Below are 12939 nucleotides of genomic sequence, written 5' to 3' on the forward strand. Positions count from 1 at the left end.
TGCTACTCCCAGGGAGATGTCTGCGTATTCCACTGTCCCCGTTCTTTAGTCATATTGCTAGGTTAGATGTTGGGACAAGGGTAAGCAGTGGTTACGCTTTTTCATTGTGTAGATGACATCGAAGGTTATGCTTTCTATCAATGGACAATGTAACATTTAACCATGTATATGTAATACCTACAGTTCATATGTAGTAGCATATAGAGTCACGCAGATACAGAAAACAGATTTATTATCAGAGCAAATACACTGACATTAGAAAGCTCTTTACAAGACAAGCGACTTAGTGATTAATCGGTAGACAAAGTAGAAGCTATAGAGGGAAACAGGTCCAGTCCTGGATGGATGGTGAATTTGAGCTCCCTTCTCTAAAGTCTTCCTTATCATGTGGCCACTGTGGCTACAAATACGATGTTAAGATTTATATTAACATGGGCATTATTCTGGGTCTGTATCACAGCTATACTCGGGGTGGCAGCATTTGGATCCAGACCTTTTAGAAAAGATTTAGGGAAACTAGTTTGTTAATGATGACTATAGTTCCCATATACCTGTCGCGTCGAATTTAGCACTCACAAGTGAAACTTAGGCAGCAAATAACAAACTAATCTACAATAATATGTGTGTTTCTTACATGCTGGACTCAAATTTAAAAAAAAGTTTGGACAAAACAAAACAGTTAGCTACACTGTTGTTATTATGCACCATATGAACAGATATAATTTGCATTCAAAAACCTATAAATTAACAGTTAAATAATAATTGATACAAAGTTCAAAAATTTTATGTTTATTTATTATAAAACAATCAGATAAACAGGAATCAGTAGAGTGGGCTCTAAGTGGCCTGATGGATGACGACTGTCAGCATCTGCATGTCAGGTGACAGGCCTAGGTGTCTGGCGATAAGAGATGCCACACACAGACAAGTGGATAATCAAACTTAGGAAAGGATGTTTCCCATTTCTGCCTCTCTTCCTCTATCGGTTGCGCTCCCTAGAGTGGGCATCTCTATGGGGATCACGCCATCTTCCATGGTCACCAGCTGAACAGTTGCCTGTGTTAGAGCATAGAGCCAATGCGACTGCTGGCTGGTTGTATTGACATGATTTTGGTGGTCTGTGAAGGCTGTTTACTGCCCTGTTTAGCAGTGAGGGGTATGGGGCAGTGAGATGCCTCAGCACAAAAGCCTGATGTCCTTAGCTGGATACTTAGAACCCTAAAGATTTCCTGCTGTTTCCATGGCTCTCATTCCCAACACAGATAAATAAGTATATAAACAATTACGTGAAATATGATTTCATTAGGTCAATTGTGATTGATGAAACAAATTAAATTGTCATGAATTAGAACATTGAATTGGATGTGCCTGTAAGACCAATGCTCATCACAGAAGGAAAATTAGTGAGAGCTGTTTCTTTGCACAGGAGGAGGTTCTATCTCCTTTCAGTATTCAGGAAGGATAATAGAGATTTCCATTGTAATTAATGAATAAAGTATTAAATAAACAGTCAACATTAAATGAGTTGGTACGAGTCCAGGATGATACTCACAAATCAGTCTCAGAGGTCCATCTGGCGGCAGGTGTGCACTCCATGTTCACCTATTTCATGTTTTAATTTAACGCATTGTGTATTGAATATCAGTCAAACAATAAAAATAGAAAAGCATAGAAAAAGAGGAAAGAGGGAAGATTACTCTAATTATAAACATAAGGAACAAGACAAAAACACCCTACAGAATACCAACATATTTCAAAAAGAAGCAAGGGTCATGTGAATCATTATTTTGTGTAAAGATGGGATAGAGAAAATTATAGATAATGTTCGTCTTCTTGCTTAGTTGGAAGTAGGTCATTTTGTAAAAGATAATATAAATAATTTCCAAATAATGATATAATGCATTCAATGTAAGAAAACATCAAAGACAAATGGAGAGGTGCATTAATGTGGTCTAAACACCCTAAGAAATGCTTTCAAATGACTCAAAGGCTTGTCCATGCACAGTAGCCTGGAGTGACAGTGCTGGGCACAGCTGAGGGTAGACAAGAGCAGCAGGCTTCTCTTGGTGGAGCTAACCATCTGGGTAGTGACATGGAATTACAGGTTTCCTGTCAAGTCACTCTTACTATGATACTGGTAGAAGGGAAATATGCTCTCTGTAAAGGCAAACTATCTACAATATAGAAAAGATGGCATCTCTGATGCATTAAGTCTCTACAGTTTCGAGGTTAATGGACTTGCCTTTCAATAATTTGGTACTATATGAGTTTATCGTAGAAATAATCAATAATTCAATGTAGATGTGAAGGAGAATTGACCGATTATGAAAGTTTGGTATATTGTGCTGGCATTTGATTGATGATTGATGAATAAAGGGGAGATAGAAATAAAAGCCCAGAGAATATGGCAGCCTACAGTGTCAAGCGACAGAGGCAGCTATGCAGAAAACCCAGCACTTGTCACTCTTTGGTTCAGGCACTTGTCATGATCTAAAGATAACGAGACAGGTAGACAAAATTGAATTAACTGTATGGAAGGAGGTAGCTAAAATGATATTACCAAAGTACACAAAGAGTAGAAAAGTGGAAAAACAGATTATCCACAGGAGCTGGGTCGTGAAGAAAGTGATTAGCCATGAATTTACCTCAGTCTCAGTTTAAGGGAATTCTGGTCTACAGGACAGGCAAAAGAAAATAGGACATTTAACACATTAAAATAAGAATGGGGAGTGCATTTAAGAAGGGAAGTTTGAATATTCAATTGGATTCTATAACTTCGACTACACAGATATGTTAAAATGGCAGACAGACTCCAGTATGATAAGAATTCAAGAAAGAGAGACATCAGTCCAGAGCCCATGGTGGCTGACAACTACAGCATTGATCCTCATGCAGACCATAAGAAGAGGTAAGGAGAGTCCTCTTAACAGCTTCATGGTGAGGAAGGGCACAGAAAATAGCAGTGAACTCCCTGCGGACTGTAAGGGCAGGTGGTGAGGTCTCCCAGTGCCGAATAGGTTCCTTTAGTGTAGCCTCCCGAGCTGCCACACTGAGCAGTGAGCGAGCCAATCCTGATGACTCCAGACAGAGCGGCCAACCAGAGACCCATGATGAGGTCTGGTGGCGTCTGAGTATGTCTCGATGACAGCCATGTGAACAGATAGCTGAGGTCAGGCACAGAGCAGTCTACATTTGCCCGACTTTCCTTTTACCATACTTATTGATCTGGAAGGAAGGAGCAGGACCAGAACTGGAAGCAGTTCCTAGGTAGTTGACCAAGGGAACATGATGGGTGCTGAGCAAGATTAGAGGAAAGTCCTTGGGAAAGTAGAAGTTTCTGAGTGGAGAAAATCATGGCCATGTGTCTCCACAGGCCTTGTGAAAGGTGCAGGAGATGAGGTGCTGTCTTGATTCAGGACAGGACACTTTACTTGGAAGAATACCAGTTAGTTTTTTCTAGGATATGTCCAGAAATCTTCCTGTGAAAAGACCAAAGAGATGCAGCTTAGGAGAACAAGAGGGCATTGACTAATGACCAACATTCTCATCATGGTTTCTCCTTCCTCTGCTCTGTATCCTTCAGGAAGGCTGACCCAACTGATGGTCTCAGCGTGCTGAGATCGAGACCCAACTCAAACCACTGTGGTACTGTGAGAGCCTAGAGCCCTGAAGAATGAGAAGAAACCCTCTCAGGATCATTGGGTCAAGATTAGAGGTAAGTGCAGTGGCATTAATGAGTTTTATAATTTTAGATTCAAGAAAGTAATGACTAAGAGAGGATTTGATGGGAACGTGTTAAGAAAAACCACACAGAAATGCATCCTATTCTGTGATCACTGTGTTACACAGAGCACCCATGAAATCCAGCCCTGTAGGAGGTCAGAGAGAGAGGGGGGCCGATCCACGACCAATGATGAGATCTGGTGGCGTTGGAGTGATACTCAATGAACGCCAACTCCCAAAAATCTGAGGTCAATCCCGATGCGCTTTAATGTACTAAGCTGTGGATGGCGGCCCATAGGCACATTCCCGTTCCTTGTGGACCTGTGGATTGTGGGCTGGATGGTTATATGCAAATACTACTTAGGCCGGGAGGTGGTAGCGCACACCTTTAATCCAAGCACTTAGGAGGCAGAGGCAGGCGGATCCCAGTGAGTTCGAGACCACCACGGTCTGCAAGAGCTATTTCCAGTACAGGCTCCAAAGACACAGAGAAACCATGTCTTGAAAAACCAAAAAAAAAAAAAAAAAAGAAAAGAAAAAAATATTACTACTTAGAATCAAGAGCCGTGCAGTCTGTGGTCTGCCTTGTATTTTGCCAGCCTGAGGTTGACCAGCTACTCTAATATGCAGGATGATAAGCCCCATACTTTAGAGAGAAAGTTTGTATGCAACTCCCCTTGAAAGGTAGACATTGTGGGTCTCAAGAAGAGAAAGTCTTAATAATTCTATTCCCTTTTCTCTCTTGTCCTCTCCAGAGATGAAGTAATGGCGGAAGTTGGACATTTTCATCATTTCCTGGTATATCATGGTATCATTACCTATTCCATCGTGGCTGGCAGCATTAATCTTCCTTTTGGCCCCTGATGACAGGTAAGAACAGTCACATCAAAAGCCTTATGGCAGGCAGGACACAGAAAATGGCAGTGAACTCACTGCGGGCTTTTAGGGCAGGTGGTGATGTCACCCAGTGCAGAATAGGTTCCTCTAGTGTGGCCTCCCAAGCTGCCACACTGAGCAGAGAGAGAGCCAATCCCGATGGCTCCGGACTGAGCTGCCAACCAGGGACCGATGATGAGATCTGGTGGCGTCTGAGTGTTTCTCAATGACAGCCATGTGAACAGATATCTGAGGTCATTCACAGAACAATCTTTCTTTGACCGCCTATGGTGGTCCCTGAGGTACTTGTTCAAGAGGAAAGAGCAGGGCTAATTTGGAATCAGGTCTATGCCCATTAGCTCAGGGATATGGCTGGCAGCTAGGCAGGTTTGCAAGAAAACAAGTAGTACATTATGGGTTCCTGAGTGGAGAAAATCTCTTTCAGGAGTTCCCACAGGCCTCGTGCAACAAAGCAGTGGTACAAGGTGCTGTCCCAATGCAGGTAGCACCCTTTACTTAGAAAAGTGCCAGCCATTTTCTTGTGATAATGGCAAGCAATTAGGTTCCCTGTGAAGAAACCAAAGAGGTGCACCTTAGGTATAGAAGAGGACATTGAATAACGGCTGACATTCTTATCAGGATTTCTCGATCCTTTCTTCTCTACCCTTCAGAAAGAACAACACTTCTGAGGTACCAGCATGATGAGATGGGAACCCATTCAACCCATGGTGGTCCCTTTGGGAGCACAGAACCCTGAAGACTGAGAGGCTACCATCTGACCTCCATTTGGAACCAGATTAGAGGTGTGTGCATTGACCTTAGGTGATTTTCCATTAACAGAGTTCAGAAAGTAATGTATCCCATTATGTGATCACTGCATTCAACAGAGCACCCAGGAATTCTAGCCCTGCAGGAGGTCAGGGAAAGAGGGGGCCCATCCACGACCGATGATGAGATCTGGCGTCCTTTGAGTGATACTTGATAAATGCCAAGTTCTGGTAATCTGAGGTCAATCCCAATGCTTTCATGTACTAAGCTGGATGGTGACCCATAGGCACATGCCCGTTCCTTGTGGAGAGTGGATTGTGGGCTGGATAGCAGTGCAAAAATACCACTTAGAATCAAGAGTCGTGCAGCCTATGGTCTGCCTTGTATTTTTATCAGCCTGAATTAGACCATCTACTTTATTATTCGCAATCATAAGCCCAATTCATTAGAGAGAAAGCTGGTATTCAACCCCCTTGATAGGTAGACATTGTGAGTCTACAGGAAGAGAAAGTCTCAATATTTCTATTCCCTTTTTGCCTTGTCAACTCCAGAGAGGCAACAGAAGTAATAGCAGAAGTTGGCCGTGATGGTGATATCCCAGGATGCCATGGTTTCGTTTCACAGCCCCTGGTTGCTGACAACAACCGATTGATCCATCTTTTGGCATCTAACGACAGGTAGGAATGGTCACATCAAGAGTCTTGTGGCAGGCAGGGTATGGAAAATAGCAGTGTACTCACTGCGGGCTTTTAGGGCATGTGGTGAGGTCTCCCAGTGCAGAGTAGGTTCCTCTAGTGTGGCCTCTGGAGCTGCCACACTGAGCAGTGAGTGAGCCAATCCCGATGGCTCCGGACAGAGCGGCCAACCAGGGACCGATGATGAGATCTGGTGGCGTCTGAGTGTTTCTCAATGACAGCCATGTGAACAGATATCTGAGGTCAGGCACAGACCAATCTCTCTTTGATCACTTTTGGTGCTCTCTGAGTTCTTTGTCAGAAAAGAGAGCAGGGCCAGCCTGGAAATAGGTCCAAGCCCATTAACCAAGGGTATATGGCTGGCAGCTAGGCTGGTTTGCAAGAATATGGTTGGGGCATTATGGGTTCCTGACTGGAATTAGTGCCCCTATGAATAGACCAAAGAGCTGCAACATAGGTAAAAAAAGAAGACATTGAATAATGGCCAACATTCTCATCATGGTCCTTGATCCTTTTCTCTGTAGCCTTTAGACAGGCCTACATGTCTGATGGTGCCAGCATTCTGAGATGGGAACCCATACAAACCACTGTTGTCCTGTGGTAGCCAGGTCACTGAAGACTGAGAGGCGACCATCTGACCTTCATTTGGGACCAGATTAGAGGTGTGTGCATTGACCTTCGGTATTTTTCCATTAACAGAGTCCAAAAAGTAATGTATCCCATTATGTAATCACTGAGTTCTACAGAGCACCTACGAAATGCAGCCCTGCAGGAAGACAGGGAGAGAGGGGGCCCATCCACGACCGATGATGAGATCTGGTGGCATTTGAGTCATACTCGATGAATGCCAAGTTCCAGAAATTTGAGGTCAATCCCAATGCCCGCTTTAAATGTACTAAGCTGAGGATGGTGGCCCGTAGGAACATACCCGTCCCTTGTGGACAGTGGATTGTAGGCTGGGTATCAGTGCAAAAATACTACTTAGAATCAAGAGTTGTGCAGCCTGTCGTCTGCCTTGTATTTTTGTCAGCCTGAGGTTGACCATCTATTTTAATATTCTCAATATAACCCCATTTCCTTAGAGAGAAAGCTTGTGTGCCACCCACCTTGAAAGGTAGACAGTGTGAGTCTTCGCGAAGAGAAAGTCTCAATATTTCTGTTCCCTTATCTACCTTGTCCCCTCCAGTGAAGTAATGAAGTGGTGGCAGAAGTTGGCCATGATCATAATTTCCTGAGAAGCCATGGTGTCAGTAATGAGCGCATGGTAGTGGACAACAACAGCATTGATCCTTTTCTCACCTGATGACAGGTAGGAATGGTCATGTTAGGAGCCTTATGCCAAGCAGGGTGAAGAAAATAGCATTGAGCTCACTGCAGGCTTTAAAGGCAAATGGTAAGGTCACCCAGTGCAGAGTAGGTTTCTCTAGTGTGGCCTCCCGAGCTGCCACACTGAACAGTGAGTGAGCCAATCCCGATGGCTCCTTAATGACAGCCATGGGAACAGATATTATCTGAGTTCAGGCAGAGAGCAATCTACCTTTGCCCAACTCTCCTATAACGTAGTTACCGGTCTGGGAGGAAAGAGCAAGACCAGAACTAGAATCAGGTCTAAGGTAGTTGACTGAAAGAACATTGGCTGGGTGCTGGGCAAGAGTAGAACAACATCCCTGGGAAACTGGAGTTTCCTGAGTGGAGAAAATCATGGCCATGTGTCTCCACAGGCCTTGTGAAAGGTGCAGGAGATGAGGTGCTGTCTTGATGCAGAACAGGACACTTTACTTTGAAGAGTACCAGTCATTTCCCCTTGGAAATGACCAGAAATCAGTGTTTTCAGTGAAGATACCAAGGAGATGCAGCCTAGGAAAACAAGAGGACATTGACTAACGACCAACATTCTCATCATGGTCTCTCCATTCTCTGCTTTTTACCTTTCAGAAAGGCTGACCGAACTGATGGTATCAGTGTGCTGAGATCCAGACCCCACTCAAACCACTGTGGTACTGTGAGAGCCTAGAGCACTGAAGAATGAGAAGAAACCCTCTGAGGATCTTTGGGTCAAGATTAGAGGTAAGTGCAGTGGCATTAATGAGTTTTATAATTCTAGAGTCCAGAAAGTATTGACTAAGACAGGCTTTGATGGGAACCTGTTGAGAAAAACCAGGAGAAATATATTCAATTCTGTGATCACTGAGTTCTACAGAGCACCCATGAAATCCAGCCCTGCAGGAGGTCAGAGAGGGAGGGGACCCATCCACGACAATGATGAGATCTGGTGGCATTGGAGTGATACTCTCGATGAACGCCAAGTATCCAGAATTTTGAGGTCATTTGCAATGCCTATATAAACGTGCTGTGGATGGAGGCCTATAGGCACATGCCCATCCCTTGTGGACAGTGGACTGTGGGCTGAATAGCAGTGCAAAAATACTGCTTAGACTCAAGGGTCATGCAGCCTGTGGTCTGCCTTGTATTTTTGTTAGCCTACGGTTGACCATCTATTTTAATATTCTCAATGAAAAGGCCAATTCCATTGAGAGAAAGATGTATGCTATAGCCCTTGAAAGGTAGACAGTCTGGATATACGGGAAGAGAAAGTCTCAATATTTCTATTTCCTTCTCTGCCCTGTCCCCTCCAGAATGGAAACCAAAGTGATGGCAGAACTTGGCCATGATGATGATATCCCGGGACGCCATGGTGTCAGGAAAGAAGCCCCAGGTGACAAACAGCAGCTTCATTAATCCTCTAGATGGCACCTGATGACAGGTAGGAACAGTCACATCAAAAGACTTATGGCAGGCAGGACACAGAAAATGGCAGTGAACTCACTGCGGGCTTTTAGGGCAGGTGGTGATGTCACCCAGTGCAGAATAGGTTCCTCTTGTGTGGCCTCCCGAGCTGCCACACTGAGCAGAGAGTGAGCCAATCCCGATGGCTCCGGACTGAGCGGCCAACCAGGGACCGATGATGAGATCTGGTGTCCTTTGAGTGATACTCGATGAATGCCAAGTTCCGGAAATCTGAGGTCAATCCCGATGCGCGCTTTAATGTACTAAGCTGTGGATGGCGGCCCATGGGCACATGCCCGTTCCTTGTGGACCTGTGGATTGTGGGCTAGATGTTTATATGCAAATACTACTTAAAATCAAGAGTTATGCAGCCTGTGGTCTGCCTTGTATGTTTGTCAACCTGAGGTTGAACATCTACTTTATTATGCAGGATGATAAGCCCCATACTTTAGAGAAATTTTTTTGCAACTCCTCTTGTAAGGTAGACATTGTAGGTTTCTGGAAGAGAAAGTCTCAATATTTATTTCCTTTTCCCTCTTGTCCCCTCCAGAGATGAAGTAATGGCAGAAGTTAGACATTTTCATGATTTCCTGGGATATCATGGTGTCAGTACCGATTCCATGGTGGCTGGCAGCATTAATCTTCCTTTTGGCCCCTGATGACAGGTAGGAACAGTCACATCAAGAGCCTTATGGCAGGCAGGATACAGAAAATAGCAGTGAACTCACTGCGGGCTTTAAGGGCAAGTAGTGAGGTCTCCCAGTGCAGAGTGGGTTCCTCTAGTTTTTCCTCCCGAGCTGCCACACTGAGCTGTCACGTAGGCTCCAGACAGAATGGCCAAACAGGGACCGATGATGAAATCTGGTGGCATCTGAGTATGTCTCGATGACAGCCATGTGAACAGATGTCTGAGGTCAGGCACAGGGCAGTCTACCTTGACCCAACTTTGCTTCTACCCAAAATACTCGTCTGGGATGAATGAACGGGTCCAGTCTTGGATCAGTTCCTAGGTACTTGACCAAGTGAACATGGCTGGGTGTTAGTCAAGATTACAACAAAGTCCCTGGGAAAGAGAAATTTCCTGTGTGGAGAAAATCATGGCCATGTGTCTCTACAGGCCTTGTGAAAGGTGCAGGAGATGAGGTGCTGTCTTGATGCAGGACAGGACACTCTACTTGGAAGAGTACAAGTGATTTTCTCTTGGAAACGGCCAGAAATCAGTGCTCCCTGTGAAGAGACCTAAGACATGCTGCCTAGAAAAACAAGAGGGCATTGACTAATGACCAACATTCTCATCCTGGTGTCTCTATCCTCTGCTTTGTACCCTTCAGAAAGGCTGACCCAACGGATCATACCACCATGCTGAGATCAAGACCCCACTCAAACCACTGTGGTACTGTGAGAGCCTAGAGCCCTGAAGAATGAGAAGAAACCATCAGAGGATCATTGAGTCAATTTAGAGGTAAGTGCAGTTGCATTAATGAGTTTCTAGAGTCCAGAAAGTATTGACTAAGACAGAATTTGATGGGAACCTGTTGAGAAAAACCAAGAGAATTGTGTTCAATTCTGTGATCACTGTGTTCTACAGAGCACCCATGAAATCCAGCCCTGCAGGAGATCAGAGAGGGAGGGGACCCATCCATGACCAATGATGAGATCTGGTGGCATTGGAGTGATACTCTCGATGAACGCCAAGTATCCAGAATTCTGAGGTCATTTGCAATGCCTGCATAAATGTGCTGTGGATGGAGGCCTATAGGCACATGCCCGTCCCTTGTGGACTGTGAATTGTGGGCTGGATAGCAATATGTTAATACTGCTTAGACTCAAGGGTCATGCAGCCTGTGGTCTGCCTTGTATTTTTGTTGGCCTATGGTTGACCATCTATTTTAATATTCTCAATGAAAAGGCCAATTCCTTAGAGAAAAAGATGTATGCTATAGCCCTTGAAAGGTAGACAGTCTGGATATACGGGAAGAGAAAGTCTCAATATTTCTATTTCCTTCTCTGCCCTGTCCCCTCCAGAATGGAAACCAAAGTGATGGCAGAACTTGGCCATGATGGTGATATCCCGGGACGCCATGGTGTCAGGAAAGAAGCCCCCGGTGACAAACAGCAGCTTCATTAATCCTCTAGATGGCACCTGATGACAGGTAGGAACAGTCACATCAAAAGACTTCTGGCAGGCAGGACACAGAAAATGGCAGTGAACTCACTGCGGGCTTTTAGGGCAGGTGGTGATGTCACCCAGTGCAGAGTAGGTTCCTCTTGTGTGGCCTCCCAAGCTGCCACACTGAGCAGTGAGCGAGCCAATCCCGATGGCTCCGGACTGAGCTGCCAACCAGGGACCGATGATGAGATCTGGTGGCGTCTGAGTGTTTCTCAATGACAGCCATGTGAACAGATATCTGAGGTCATTCACAGAACAATCTTTCTTTGACCGCCTATGGTGGTCCCTGAGGTACTTGTTCAAGAGGAAAGAGCAGGGTTAATTTGGAATCAGGTCTATGCCCATTAGCTCAGGGATATGGCTGGCAGCTAGGCAGGTTTGCAAGAAAACAAGTAGTACATTATGGGTTCCTGAGTGGAGAAAATCTCTTTCAGGAGTTCCCACAGGCCTCGTGCAACAAAGCAGTGGTACAAGGTGCTGTCCCAATGCAGGTAGCACCCTTTACTTAGAAAAGTGCCAGCCATTTTCTTGTGATAGTGGCAAGCAATTAGGTTCCCTGTGAAGAAACCAAAGAGGTGCACCTTAGGTATAGAAGAGGACATTGAATAATGGCTGACATTCTTATCAGGATTTCTCGATCCTTTCTTCTCTACCCTTCAGAAAGAACAACACTTCTGAGGTACCAGCATGATGAGATGGGAACCCATTCAACCCATGGTGGTCCCTTTGGGAGCCCAGAACCCTGAAGACTGAGAGGCTACCATCTGACCTCCATTTGGAACCAGATTAGAGGTGTGTGCATTGACCTTAGGTGATTTTCCATTAACAGAGTTCAGAAAGTAATGTATCCCATTATGTGATCACTGCATTCAACAGAGCACCCACGAAATCCAGCCCTGCAGGAGGTCAGGGAGAGAGGGGGCCCATCCACGACCGATGATGAGATCTGGCGTCCTTTGAGTGATACTTGATGAATACCAAGTTCCAGAAATCTGAGGTCAATCCCGATGCGCGCTATAATGTACTAAGCTGTGGATGTTGGCCCATAGGGACATGCCCGTTCCTTGTGGACCTGTGGATTATGGGGTATATGGCAGTGCAAAAATACTGCTTAGACTCAAGGGCCATGCAGCCTGTGGTCTGCCTTGTATTTTTGTTGGCCTATGGTTGACCATGTATTTTAATATTCTCAATGAAAAGGCCAATTCCATTGAGAGAAAGATGTATGCTATAGCCCTTGAAAGGTAGACAGTCTGGATATACAGGAAGAGAAAGTCTCAATATTTCTATTTCCTTCTCTGCCCTGTCCCCTCCTGAATGGAAACCAAAGTGATGGCAGAACTTGGCCATGATGATGATATCCCGGGACGCCATGGTGTCAGGAAAGAAGCCCCTGGTGACAGACAGCAGCTTCATTAATCCTCTCGATGGCACCTGATGACAGGTAGGAACAGTCACATCAAAAGACTTCTGGCAGGCAGGACACAGAAAATGGCAGTGAACTCACTGCAGGCTTTTAGGGCAGGTGGTGATGTCACCCAGTGCAGAGTAGGTTCTTCTTGTGTGGCCTCCCGAGCTGCCACACTGAGCAGAGAGTGAGCCAATCCCGATGGCTCCGGACTGAGCTGCCAACCAGGGACCGATGATGAGATCTGGTGGCGTCTGAGTGTTTCTCAATGACAGCCATGTGAACAGATATCTGAGGTCATTCACAGAACAATCTTTCTTTGACCGCCTATGGTGGTCCCTGAGGTACTTGTTCAAGAGGAAAGAGCAGGGCTAATTTGGAATCAGGTCTAAGCCCATTAGCTCAGGGATATGGCTGGCAGCTAGGCAGGTTTGCAAGAAAACAAGTAGTACATTATGGGTTCCTGAGTGGAGAAAATCTCTTTCAGGAGTTCCCACAGGCCTCGTGCAACA

At 45.2% G+C, this 12939-nt stretch overlaps 11 non-coding genes and 1 pseudogene across 11 annotated transcripts; all 12 read left to right on the forward strand.

Moving 5' to 3' along the window:
- The first annotated feature begins 3100 nt into the window (after positions 1-3100).
- LOC126509180 (small nucleolar RNA SNORD113/SNORD114 family) lies at positions 3101-3175 on the forward strand. The gene has a single exon (XR_007594096.1). It is a non-coding gene; the product is annotated as a small nucleolar RNA SNORD113/SNORD114 family (small nucleolar RNA).
- Positions 3176-3903: 728 nt separating this feature from the next.
- On the forward strand, positions 3904-3977 carry LOC126509170 (small nucleolar RNA SNORD113/SNORD114 family). The gene has a single exon (XR_007594088.1). It is a non-coding gene; the product is annotated as a small nucleolar RNA SNORD113/SNORD114 family (small nucleolar RNA).
- An 807-nt stretch (positions 3978-4784) lies between these two features.
- On the forward strand, positions 4785-4859 carry LOC126509162 (small nucleolar RNA SNORD113/SNORD114 family). Its single transcript, XR_007594080.1, has one exon. It is a non-coding gene; the product is annotated as a small nucleolar RNA SNORD113/SNORD114 family (small nucleolar RNA).
- Positions 4860-5539: 680 nt separating this feature from the next.
- On the forward strand, positions 5540-5613 carry LOC126509174 (small nucleolar RNA SNORD113/SNORD114 family). The gene has a single exon (XR_007594091.1). It is a non-coding gene; the product is annotated as a small nucleolar RNA SNORD113/SNORD114 family (small nucleolar RNA).
- A 622-nt stretch (positions 5614-6235) lies between these two features.
- Positions 6236-6310, forward strand: LOC126509161 (small nucleolar RNA SNORD113/SNORD114 family). Its single transcript, XR_007594079.1, has one exon. It is a non-coding gene; the product is annotated as a small nucleolar RNA SNORD113/SNORD114 family (small nucleolar RNA).
- Positions 6311-6861: 551 nt separating this feature from the next.
- On the forward strand, positions 6862-6935 carry LOC126509147 (small nucleolar RNA SNORD113/SNORD114 family). Its single transcript, XR_007594067.1, has one exon. It is a non-coding gene; the product is annotated as a small nucleolar RNA SNORD113/SNORD114 family (small nucleolar RNA).
- A 2082-nt stretch (positions 6936-9017) lies between these two features.
- On the forward strand, positions 9018-9091 carry LOC126509149 (small nucleolar RNA SNORD113/SNORD114 family). The gene has a single exon (XR_007594069.1). It is a non-coding gene; the product is annotated as a small nucleolar RNA SNORD113/SNORD114 family (small nucleolar RNA).
- A 602-nt stretch (positions 9092-9693) lies between these two features.
- LOC126509171 (small nucleolar RNA SNORD113/SNORD114 family) lies at positions 9694-9768 on the forward strand. Its single transcript, XR_007594089.1, has one exon. It is a non-coding gene; the product is annotated as a small nucleolar RNA SNORD113/SNORD114 family (small nucleolar RNA).
- A 722-nt stretch (positions 9769-10490) lies between these two features.
- On the forward strand, positions 10491-10567 carry LOC126509159 (uncharacterized; annotated as a pseudogene).
- A 626-nt stretch (positions 10568-11193) lies between these two features.
- On the forward strand, positions 11194-11268 carry LOC126509163 (small nucleolar RNA SNORD113/SNORD114 family). Its single transcript, XR_007594081.1, has one exon. It is a non-coding gene; the product is annotated as a small nucleolar RNA SNORD113/SNORD114 family (small nucleolar RNA).
- Positions 11269-11948: 680 nt separating this feature from the next.
- LOC126509154 (small nucleolar RNA SNORD113/SNORD114 family) lies at positions 11949-12022 on the forward strand. The gene has a single exon (XR_007594074.1). It is a non-coding gene; the product is annotated as a small nucleolar RNA SNORD113/SNORD114 family (small nucleolar RNA).
- Positions 12023-12654: 632 nt separating this feature from the next.
- LOC126509165 (small nucleolar RNA SNORD113/SNORD114 family) lies at positions 12655-12729 on the forward strand. Its single transcript, XR_007594083.1, has one exon. It is a non-coding gene; the product is annotated as a small nucleolar RNA SNORD113/SNORD114 family (small nucleolar RNA).
- The last annotated feature ends 210 nt before the right edge of the window (positions 12730-12939 follow it).

Source organism: Alexandromys fortis, unplaced genomic scaffold (assembly GCF_014885135.2).
Source record: "Alexandromys fortis isolate MF-2015 unplaced genomic scaffold, M_Fortis_MF-2015_v1.1 scaffold_91, whole genome shotgun sequence".
In the NCBI taxonomy this organism is placed as follows: Eukaryota; Metazoa; Chordata; class Mammalia; order Rodentia; family Cricetidae; genus Alexandromys; species Alexandromys fortis.